Consider the following 12,556-nt stretch of genomic DNA (forward strand, 5'->3'; position numbering starts at 1 on the left):
AGTTTTCAAAGCACTCTTCACCAAGTAGTTACAGGATAGATCCCAGAGTTTGTCATGGGCTGCTATATGATCCTCTCAGATTTTTCCTTCTAGCAGCTCCAGAATATAGGAGGCTAGAAGGAATAAATATTTTTTTATCATCATAATTGACTTTTTTTGTGTGTGAAAAATAACATATATACAAAAATAAATAAATTTCAAAGCACATCACCACAGTTAGTTGTTAAACATATTTCAGAGTTTGGCATGGGTTCCAATTCCATAATTTTAGGTTTTTACTTCTAGCTGCTATAAGCTACTGGAGACTAAAAGAGATACCAGTTTAATGATTCAGCAATCATATTTATTTGTTAAATCTTATTTTCTCCGTATAACTCCACCATTAGCTTTGATTTTTCTATCCCTCTCTTTAGGGGTATTTGGGCTATGGCCAGTCTAACTTTTTCATTTTGGAAGGGTATATCAATAATGTGGGGGAGGGATAATTATCTGATGTTCTGAAGAGGCTGGGCCCTCTAGGTTTCAGGACTTACCTGGTCCAGGGACCCATCTGGAGGTTGTAGGTTTCTGGAAAGTTACCCTAGGGCATGGAACCCTTGTGGAATCTTATATATTGTCCCAGGTGTTCTTTGGGATTGGCTGGAATGGTCCTGGTTGGGGTTTGGCAAATTATGATAGGTAGCAATGTCTAACTGAAGCTTGCGTAAAACAACCTCCAGAGTAGCCTCTCTATTTGAACTCTCTCTGCCACTGAAACTTTATTAGTTACACTTCTTCCCCCCTTTTGGTCAGGATGGAATTGTTGATCCCACAGTGCCAGGGCCAAAATCATCCCTGGGAGTTATCTCCCTCACCGCCAGGGAAACCTTCACCCCTGGATGTGATGTTCCATGGAGCGGGGAAAATGACTTCACTTGCAGAGTTGGGCTTCTCTCTGTTTATTTTTAAATAGTTTCATTCACACATCATACAATCTAGCCTAATTGTATAGCCATGCCTTCACCACCATACTCTATGTGGAGACATTTCCTTTTCTTCCACACAGAATCCATACCCCTTTTCCAATCCCCCCACTTGTTGACACACAGTTTTGGCTTAATGCCTTTGTTACATTCAGTGGAAGCATATTACAAGGTTACTGATGACACTACACCCTAGCTTACATTGATTGTACTTCCCCCATATACCATCTATTTTCAACACTCTGGAATACTGACATTAATTTGTTCTCCCTCCTGCAAAAAACATTTTTAAATTTGTATACTTAATCACCATCACTTACACTCTAGACTTTCCCAAATTTTACCATATCAGTCTTTATCCTCTATCTTTCCTTCTAATTTCACACTTGCCCCCAGCCCTTCTCCCTCAATCATACTCACATTCAGCTTCATTCAGTGTATTTATATTCTTGTGCTGCAATCAGGTAGTATTGTGCTATCCATTTCTGAATTTTTACAATCAGTCCTGTTGCACAATATGTATTCCTTCAGTACCAATTGCCAATCTCTATCCTATTTCTATCTCCTGATAACCTGTGTTCTTAACTTCAATTTTGCAAGTTCACTCAATTAATGTTAGTTCATTAATTTCATATTGAGATCATACAGTATTTGTCCTTTTGTTTCTGGCTAATTTTACTCAGCATAATGTCCTCAAGGTCCATCCATGTTGTTACATGCTTTATGACTTTATTCTGTCTTACAGCTGCATAATATTCTATTGTATGTATATACCACAGCTTGTTTGGCCACTCATTCATTGATAGACACTTGGGCTGTCTCCATCTCTTGGTAATTGTAAATAATGCTTCTATAAACATTGGTGTGCAAATGTCTGTTTGTGCCCTTGCCCTTATGTCTTCTGAATAGATACCTAGCAATGGGATTGCAGGATCATATGGCAATTCTATACTTACCTTTCTGAGGAACTGCCAAACTACCTTTCTCAGCAGTTAGGCATTTTACATTTCCACCAACAGTGGATAAGTGTGTCTATTTTTCCACATCCTCTCCAGCACTTGTCGTTTTCTGTTTTTTTGATAATGGCCATTCTAGTGGTTGTCAGATGATATCTCATTGTGGTTTTGATTTGCATTTCCCTAATAGCCAGGGAAGTTGAGCATCTTTTCATGTGCCTTTTAGCCATTTGTATTTCCTCTTCTGAGAAGTGTCTGTTCATGTCTTTTGCCTATTTTTTAATTGGGTTGTTTGTCTTTCTTGTTGTTGAGTTGAAGAATTTCCTTATATATTCTGGATACTAAACCCTTATCTTATATGTGGTTTCCAACTATTTTCTCCCATTGTGTAGGCTGCCTTTTTACATTCTTGACAAAGTTCTTTGATGTGCAAAAATGTTTAATTTTGAGTAATTCCCATTTATTTATTTCTTTCTTCAATGCTTGTGCTTTGGGTGAAAGATCTAGGAAACCACCTCCTATTACAAGTTTTATAAGATATTTCCCTACATTTTCTTCTTGAAGTTTTATGGTCTTAGCTTTAATGCTTAGGTCTTTGATCCATTTTTAGTTAATTTTTGTATAAGGTGTGAGATATGGATCCTCTTTCATTCTTTTGCATATGGATATCCAGTTCTCCAAGCACCATTTATTGAAGAGGCTGCTCTGTCCCAGGTGAGTTGGCTTGACTGCCTTATGAAAGATAAGATGATAGAGTCTTTATCTGAATACTATTCAATTCCATTGGTCAGTATAGCTATCTTTATGCCAGTACCATGCTATTTTGACTATTGTAGCTTCATAATATGCTGTGAAATCAGGTAGTGTGAGACCTCCCACTTCATTTTTATTTCTCAAGATATTTTTTAGCTGTTCAGGGCACCCTGCAGAAGGTGGGATTATTGGAGGCCACATTAGAAGTTTGCCTACCCCAGCTTATTATTTATTGCCTGTAAAAAATAAGCAATTTCCTTAGACTTTCCAATATATATCTTAAAATTATTCAGAGTCTACCTTGAGACCATCTTTTAGAGCAATTAAATGAGAAAAGGTTATATGTTAACTTCCATGTATGCTGTTCTGGTGTTCATCATTTCTTTGTGTAGACTCAAGTTCCTGGTATCAACTTTCTGACAGAAGAACTTCTTTTCAGTTTTCTTTTAATGCATGTCTGCTGGTGATTACTCCTTTTTTGTTTGTATGAAAAAGTCCTTATTTCTTCTTTAGTTTTGGAGGATATTTTCCTTGTGTAGAACTTTGGGTTGACCTTTTTTTTATTTTAGCACTTTAAGAATGACCCTCCATTGTCTTATAGCTTGTATAGTTTCTGATGAAGAGTCTTCTCCAATATTGTTTGTGTCTTTGTATGTAATGTATCTTTTGTGTCTGGCTGCCATTAAGGTTTTCCCTTTAGTTTTGGTTTTCAGCAGCTTGAATATGATGTGTCTATATTATTGTAGTTTGTTTTTTGGATTTATCCTTTTGGTGTTCCCTGAGATTTTTGGAAATTTGGTTTGGTGTCGTTTATTATTTTTGGAAAACTTTGGCTATCATTTTTTTCCCAATATTTCTTCCATCATATTTTTCTTTCTTTTCCATTCAGGATTCCAATTACATATATATTAGACCATTTTATATTGTTCCACAACTCGTGGATGCTCTGTCATATTTTTTTTTTCCACTCTTGTATTTTTGTGTTTTTCAGTTTGGGCAATTTATGCTGATTCAGCTTCAAGTTCATCTTTTTTTTTCCACCCCGTGTCAAGTGTACTGCTAAGCCTGTGGAAGGTATTTTTCACCACTGTTACTAGCATTTTGAAAGTTTTTATTCTGCTATTTTTTTATTTCTAGCATTTTCATTTGATTCTTTCTTATAGTTTCTATTTCTTTGATGAAATTCCTCATCTGTTCATACATATTGTCTACCTTTTTCACTAGTGCCTTCAATGTATTAATCATAGTCATTTAAAATTCCCAGTCTCTTAGTTCTAACATCAGCCTCATATCTGAGTCCGTTTCTGTTGATTGGTTTGTTTGTTGACATTTTTTTCTTGAATTTTCGGTCCTCCAGTGGCTTAAACTTTTGTTTATAGAAGAGATAGAGAAAAATAATCTGGACATACCTTTGTGGCTTTCCAGCAGTATTACTATTTCCCTGTTCCTATCCAGTCCAGCACCATGAAGCAAGCTTTTCTGGTTCCCAATCTTTCCCCAATCTTTCTTGTGAGCACTTGGTGAGGACTGTGGAAAAAAGCCTGCGAATAAGCATGAATTCTCTTGATGTCTCTGGGTCTTAGGGATTCTATATTCTTACACTAGCCTACACTCAGCCTTTAGTAATTCATCAAAATTTTTAGCTGAGCTATTCTTACCAGCTTGCATAGAATACGGCATCATTAAGCAAGAGCTGGCATCCAGGCTCTCCTTGGAAGTACTTGTCTTTTTTTTTAGATTTCAGGTAAGATGGATTAAAGCAAATTGTGATTTTGCAGATACCCAGCTATCTTTCTGTTAGTTTAAGGGTGGGGGTGATGTTCTTGCCAGTTTGGAAGAACTGAGGTAGAATCCAGAAATTTGTCCTGTTGACTCTTAATTGACTGTAATTAATTTTATGTCATCATTTTGTCCCATGTTCCCACTCCTACCCGCCAAGTTTGTAGTCCTCAAGTATACAGATTGGATTAATTCTTGATTCAAGATGCTCATTGATTGATGCATCTTTTGCTTTTACTTAGTTATTTTTAGTAATGCAATAAACTGTGACGCTACCACCAAAACACTATCTTAAAAATAGCACATCTAATAATATTGCCCAGTACTCTCCAACCCATCCCCCTGTCTTTCCTACTCAAGATAACTATCATTCCAATCTTGTGTCTGTGATTTTTTTTGCTTTCCTTTTTATATAGTTTTATTGCAATTATGTCTTCATTAAACTTGCATTACAAATTTTAGATTTTTTAATTTTATAAAGAGGACTTATGCTGCATATAATCTTTCCAGACTTTTAATATTTTATTGCCAAGGTTCATGCATATTATATATCATTGTTTAATTTGTTTTATTCTGCACTTTCTAAAAGTCAAGTAGAGTGTGGGGAAAATGTCCACATTCCTGAAAATAATACAGTTTGATCCTAGGTGATCCCAGTTTTCCTCACTTATCTCCCCTTTATGATTAATACGTCTTGCTTGGACTAGTCTGCTTATCCAGTAAGGCTATATGATCTGGGATCTTTCCATATTCCTACAAATGACTTTATAAATTTCTCTGTGACCTTGACTGTCTTTGCAACTGACCCACATGCTTTGTAGGAATTTTTGTAGATATAAATAAATGTTTACACTTTTAGAAGCAGCTCAAATTGTTTTTTATGTAACCAGAACTGACCCTCTTTAACCTCTGGTGAGCTTCCCATGACCTTGTTGATCACTCTGTGATCCTAAAGTCATCCCCAGTTGACCTCTTTACATTTTAAGGCTTTTGAGAGGTGCCTGAAAAATATTTACAATCTTGAAACTATCCATTTTTTTTGTTTTGTTTTCTTTCTTTTATTTTATATACATATATTTTTATTTTGAAAATATCGATTTTTGAACTCAGCTAAGCCCACTGATCTCAGGTTTTCTCCAATTGATACATTGATTACTCTGAGATACCAAAAAATAGGTCATAATTTCAATCTTATCTTTATAAAGTAATTTCATATCTGGAGAAAAAGGTTTATAAATGTTGGAAATGTTCCAAGGTAACCTCAGATAAACTCATGACCTCTTACTGAATCTGTTTAATTTTATTCATTTCTCCATAATCCTAATAGACTACTAATCTGGTCCTATGCTTTTGGAAATCTGGTCTTATGTACAGAAAAATGTTATATTCCTAGAAAAGTTACAGTTTAAAATAAAATTAATCTGTAGACTTCCAGTTGTCACTATTCTACCTGAGGAACCCGAGTCGCTGCCTCGTGGAATGTATCCTCATTTAACCTCTATATTTTCTAAGAATCTGGTAGAGTAAAGGGGAGACTTTTTTGTATTTATAGAAGTCTTCCAATATGATCTCAAATGACCCCTTTGAATTGTCATTTGTCATACTAGTATTTCTGTGACCCTAATGTGTCCTCGTCTGACCTCTTTCATTCTAGGAATCTGGTGGAGTTTAGAGGAAATTTTCAAATAATTGGAATTAGCCTAGTTTGACTGTCAGTAACTACATTAATCCAATATTTAGTATCTGCCATATTAGGGATATTTCCTCTCTGCCTCTCAGAGCCAGATTTTTTTTTTAATAATCATAAAATGGAATCCTTCCAGATGTCAAGTGGTACAAACCTACTGAAAACTGAAATATCCCAACAAAGGCAATGTCAAGTAGTTCCCAAACATGTACTACCCAGTACTGCCTACAGGTGGGAGTCTTCAATTATCTAATGAACTAGGGCAGAGACTGGAGGTGTGGTGACATCCAGTCACAAGTCTCCTGTCTTCTGTGGGTGAACTTCAGGTGGGCCATTCATTCATTCATTTTCTTACTCATTTATCGGTGAGGTATTTATTGAGTACATCTCATGTTCTAGGGTCTGTTTGAGGTACTAGGGGAAGAGAAGTGAACAAAACACACAAAACCCCTGTCTTCAAGGAAAGACAGACAAACAAAATAAGTATGATGTACAGCATACTAAAGAAGAAGTGCTATGGAGAAAAATAAGGCAATAAACCAGTGAGGGGGAAGGTGTGTCAGGGGATGCGATGTTAAGTAGGGTAGCCGAGGGAAGGCCTCATACTGAAGGTGATGTTTAGGTAAAAACCAGAAGTGAGGAAACCAGGCATGCACATATCTGAAGAAAGAGCATTGTAGATAGGGGCAGGGTCCTGAGGCTGGAGCAGAGGAGCTGGGGTGAGGGAGGGGAGGTCCAGTGGACTGAGTAAGGGCGGGAAGCAGAGAGACCAGGTTATAGTGTGTACTTAGGTCTCTCCTTTTACTCAGGTTAGATGGGAAACTTGAACAGTTTGAGCAGATGATTGACGTGAACTGATTAACCCTTAACAGAACTACTTTGCTGTTTTAAGAATGCACTGAAAGGTGGCAAGGGCCTTATCTGAGGCCCTACTGAGCAGTAGATATTTTTTCCTTGTTCATTAATAAACAAGAAATCAAGGAAATATAACTTTTCTACAAAGAGGGATTTTTCATGGGAAAACTACAAGTTCTCTTTCTTTGAGAGAGATCTAGTCCATTTTCAGGGAGGGACACTCAAATCCTTGCTGCACTTTTTCTCAGAACAATAGACAATGTCTACAGTCTGTTAATCCTCACTGGTGATATCAGAGGGACTCAGGCCTATAAAAGAAAATTTCTGCAAGGTCTTCCATGACACCCAGTGAACTTATATGCAACTATTTGATTTCATCATGTTGGCTTACTAGACTTTTATCAATCCACTGTCTTCTTTTAATTTTTCTAGGACTTTTTAATTTTTCTTGGATTTTTCCTTTCACAGAAAACTATTCACTTTTTTTATCTGTTGATTTAAAAATAAATAACATTTTGGAAGTGTTTTGGTTGGCTAATGCTGCCAGAATGCAATATATCAGAAATGGATTTGTTTTTACAAAGGGGGGATTTATTAGGTTACAAATTTACAGTTCTAAGGTCATGAAAATGTCCAAATTAAGGCATCAACTAGAGGATACCAACACTCAAGAAAGGCTGATCATGTCCATGGTTTCTCTGTCATGGGAAGATGCATGGTGATGTCTGCTGGCCCTTTTGCTCTTGGGTTTTATTGCTTTCAGCTAAAGATTCCAGTGGCCTCCACGCTGAGCTTCTGTCTGTCTCCAGGCATCTCCAAACATCTGTGTCTTTGTTTCATCTCTTTGTCTCTGTGTCGGCTCTGAGTTCTCTTTCATAAAGGGCGCCAGGAAAGGATTAAGACCCACCTTGAATGGATGGGGTCACATCTCCATGGAAACAACCTAATTGAAAGGTACCACCTAGCAACAGATCTGCTGCACAAGACTGGATTAGAAGAACATTGTTTTACTGGGGTACATAATAGTTTCAAACCAGTACTGGAGTTGATGAGAAACAGAAATTTATCAGGAATGTAGTTGGAATTCACCCATAAAATCATGCAGAAAAAGCCTTATAAATATTTAAAAATCTTTTATGTGTATTTTCACATAGTTGTGATTATAATATCTATTTGATTATTTTATTTTTAATTTTTTTTTACTGTTGTGAACTATAGCATATATACAAAAATGCAATAAATTTCCAGGTACATTTTAACAAGCAGTTATAGAACAAATTTAAAGTTTGGTATGGGTTACAGTTCCATGATTTTTTGTTTTTTCTTTTAGCTGCTCAAAGACAAAGGAGACCAAAAGAAATATCAATATAATGATTCAGCAATCATACTCATTTGTTAAAGCCTATATTCTCTGTTATACCCCTCCTTCTCTCTTTTTTCTTTTTTGTGAAAAATAACCTATATAAAAAGCAATAATTTTTAAAGAACATCACAACAATTACTTGTAGAACACATTTCAGAGTTTAGAAATGGGTTACAATTCCACAATTTCAGGTTTTCACTTCTAGGTGCTCTAAAATACTGGAGACTAAAAGAAATATCAATACAATGATTCAGCAATCATACTCATTTATTAAACCTTGCATTCTCTGTAGAACGCCACCCTCAACTCTAATCTTTCTCCCATTCTTTAGGGGTATTTGGGCTATGCCCATTCTGACTTTTTCATGTTGGAAGGGCTGTCTGTAATATGGGGATAGGAGGATAGAACTAGTTTATGTTCTGGAAGGGCTGGCCCCTCTGCATTTCAGGATTTACCTGGTCCAGGGACCCACCTGGAGGTTGTAGGTTTCTGTAAATTACCCTAGTGCATGGAACCTTTGTAGAATCTTATATAATGCCATAGGTATTCTTTAGGATTGGCAGGAATGGTTTTGGTTGAGGTTTGGCAAGTTATAGTAGCAATGTCCAGCTGAAGCTTGCAAAAGAGTGACCTCCAGAGTAGCCTCTTAACTCTATTTGAATTCTCTCAGCCACCGGTACCTTATTTGTTATGCTCCCCCCCACCCCCCGCCCTTTGATCAGGATGGCATTGTTGAGCATTCAGTGCCAGGGCCAGGCTCATCCCTGGGAATCATCTCCCATGCCACCAGGGAAACTTTTACCCCTGGATTTCATGTCCCACACAGGGTGGAAGGCAAAGGTTTCACTTGCAGTGTTAGGCTTGAGGGAGAGAGGCCACATCTGAGCAACAAAAGAGGCCCTCCAGAGGTGACTCTTAGGCATACCTATAGGTAGACTAAGCTTCTCCTCTATATACATAAGCTGTACAGAGCAAGCTTATTGATTTAGGTGTCCCTAATATTTGACACAGTATCCAGGGTTTCCCCAGTGGTAAAGTTTAATAGTTCCATATTTTTTCTCCCATCCCTCAAGGGACTTTGCCAGTACTTTTTGATTATCTGCTTAATACACTATGGGACATGTCCAGGCATTTCATCAAGCTGTACAGGGTTAAGGGCTCTCATTTTCACTCTGGGCTTGCTCGGTCTGGATTGTTTAAATGATCTATCCAGACAGGTTGAATTAGATTATGTGCTACAGAAAATTTAGGTTCCAGACAAAATAAACCTTTCTTCCTTTTGTCTCAAAGAGTTCTGAGCTACAGACAATGTCTTCCTTACCCCGTATTCTGTATTCTGAATTACCTTAATCCTGACCTGGTCAGCTTCATTCTTACCTCTAAATACCAGGTTATACATTACAAAACAGCCTCTCAAAATCCAGAAATAACAATTACTGCTCCAGAATAAATGTGACTGCTATAAGAGCTTACAATCTAGGCCCCAGTTTTCTTATAAGTATCTTCTAAATGAGATCATAGAATATTTGCTCTTTCGTTTCTGGCTTATTTTGCCTCACCAAATCTCCCACAGGTTCATTCACATCATTGCATGCCTTACAACTTTGTTCCTTTCTGTAACAGAACAATGTTCGATCATATGTTTACACTATCGTTCATCAAGCTGTTCTCAATCAATGCATCGTTCAGCACCTCCATCTATTGGGCCTCCTACCCGTGGTCATAAAAGTGGAATTATACAGTATGGATCCTTCTGTGCCTTGCTTATTTCACTCAGCATTATGTCTTCAAGGCTCATCCATCTTGTCATGTGTTTCAGGATATTTTGTCTTACTGCTGCATAATATTTCATTGCACATATATACCACATTTTGTTACTCCACTCATCTGTTGATGGGTATTTATGATTGTGAATAATGCTGCTATGAACATCAATGTGCAAATATCTGTTTGTGTCACTGCTTTCAGCTCTTCTGGGTATATACCAAGTAGTGGTATTGCCAGGTCATAGGACAACTCAATATTTAGTTTTCTGAGGAACTACCAGACTGTCTTCCATAGCAGCTGTACCATTATACATTTCCACCAGCAATGCATAAGTGCTCCAATTTCTCCATATCCTCTCCAGTATTTGTAGTTTCCTGTTTGTTTAATAGCAGCCATTCTTATAGGAGTGAGGTGGTATCTCATTGTAGTCTTGATCTGCATTTCCCTTATAGCTAATGAGAATGAGCATTTCTTCAGTGCTTTTTAGCCACTTGTATTTGCTCTTCATTCATATCTTTAGCCCATTTTATAATTGGGTTATTTGTTCTTTTATGTTGAGTTGCATGATTTCTATATGTGTACAGGGTATCAAACCCTTGTCTGAAGTGTGATTTCCAAATATTTTTTCCCATTGAGTTGTCTGCCTCTCTATCTTTTTTTGACAAAGTCTTTTGAGACCCCAAAGCATTTGATATTTCAGGTGTTCCCATTTATCTATTCTTTCTTTTGTGCTTGTGCTTTTGGTGTAAAGTTCAGGAAGCTACCTTCTATTATTAGGTCTTGAAGATGTTTCCCTACATTTTCTTCTAGGATCTTTATGACACTGGTTCTTATATTTAGGTATTTGATCTGATTTCAGTTAATTTTTATATAAGGTGTAAGGTAAGGGTCCTCTTTCATTCTACTGGCTATTGATATCCAGTTCTCCCACGCCCATTTATTGAGAAGACAATTTTGCCCCAGTTCAATGGATTTAGGGGCCTTGTCAAATATGAGTTTTCCATAGATTTGGTGGTCTATTTTTGAACTCTCAATTCAATTCCCATTGTTCAATACTTCTTTATTTGTGCCAGTAGCATGCTGTTTTGACCACTGTGGATTTATAATAAGTTTTAAAATAAGGGAATGTTGACCTTCTCACTTTGTTTTTCTTTCTTAGGATACTTTTAGCTATTTGGGGTCTCTTTCCCTTCCAGATGAATTTGGTAACTAGCTTTTCCAAGTCTTCAAAGTAGATTGTTGGAATTTAGATTGAAACTGCACTGAATCTGTAGATCAATTTAGTTAGTATTGACATTTTAACTACATTTAACTTTCTATCCTGAGCAGAGAATGTCTTTCTGACTATTGAGATCTTCTTAAATTTCTTTTAGTAACGTTATGTAGTTCTCTGTGTACAAGTCCTTTTTTTTAAAAAAAATTTATTTATTAATTAAAAAAATAAAGAAACAAAATAAAACAACATACATAATCAGTAATTCACAATATCATCACTTAGTTGCATAGTCATCATTTCTTAGAACATTTGCATTAATTCAGAGAAAGAAATAAAAAGACAATAGAAAAAGAAATAAAACTAACACAGGAAAGAAAAAAAAAAAGAGAAGAGTATAACTACCATACCCCTTACCCCTTGCTTTCATTGATCACTAGCATTTCAAACTAAATTTATTTTAGCATTTATTCCCCCTATTATTTATTTTTATTCCATATGTTCTACTCCTTTGTTGACAAGGTAGATAAAAGGAGCATCTGACACAAGGTTTTCACAATCACACAGTCACATTGTGACAGCTGTATCATTATTCAATCATCCTCAAGAAACATGGCTACTGGAACACAGCTCTACATTTTCAGGCAGTTCCCTCCAGTGTACAAGTCCTTTACATCCCTAGTTAATTTCATTCCTAGATATTTGATTCTTTTAGTTGTTATTTTTATTTTAAAAATATGGAACGCTTCACGAGTTTGTGTGTCATCCTTGCACTGGGGCCATGCTAATCTTCTCTGTATAGTTCCAATTTTAGTATATGTGCTGCTGAAGCGAGCACTTAGTTGTTATTTTGAATGGAATTTTTTTCCTCAATTGACTCCTCAATTAGTTCATTGCTTGTGTATAGAAATGTTACTAGTTTTTACACATTAATTTTATAACCTGCCACTTTACTGAAGTTGTTTATTAGTTCAAGTAGCTTTGTTGTAGATTTCTGAAGGTTTTCCAACTATTGAATCATGTTATCTGCAAATAATGAAAGTTTTGCTTCTTCCTTTCCAATTTGAATGCATTTTATTTCTTTTTCCTGCGTGATTGCTCTAGCTAGAACTTCCAGTACAATGTTGAATAATAGTGGTAACAGACGGCATCATTGTCTTGTTCCTGATCTTAGGGGGAAAGCTTTCAATCTCTCACCATTGAGTACGATGTTGGCTATGG

General features: G+C 36.4%; 1 non-coding gene across 1 annotated transcript; it reads right to left on the reverse strand.

Moving 5' to 3' along the window:
• Positions 1-12,066: 12,066 nt before the first annotated feature.
• On the reverse strand, positions 12,067-12,173 carry LOC143665083 (U6 spliceosomal RNA). Its single transcript, XR_013166756.1, has one exon. It is a non-coding gene; the product is annotated as a U6 spliceosomal RNA (small nuclear RNA).
• Between the last annotated feature and the right edge of the window lie 383 nt (positions 12,174-12,556).

This window comes from Tamandua tetradactyla, chromosome 20 (assembly GCF_023851605.1).
Source record: "Tamandua tetradactyla isolate mTamTet1 chromosome 20, mTamTet1.pri, whole genome shotgun sequence".
Taxonomy (NCBI): domain Eukaryota; kingdom Metazoa; phylum Chordata; class Mammalia; order Pilosa; family Myrmecophagidae; genus Tamandua; species Tamandua tetradactyla.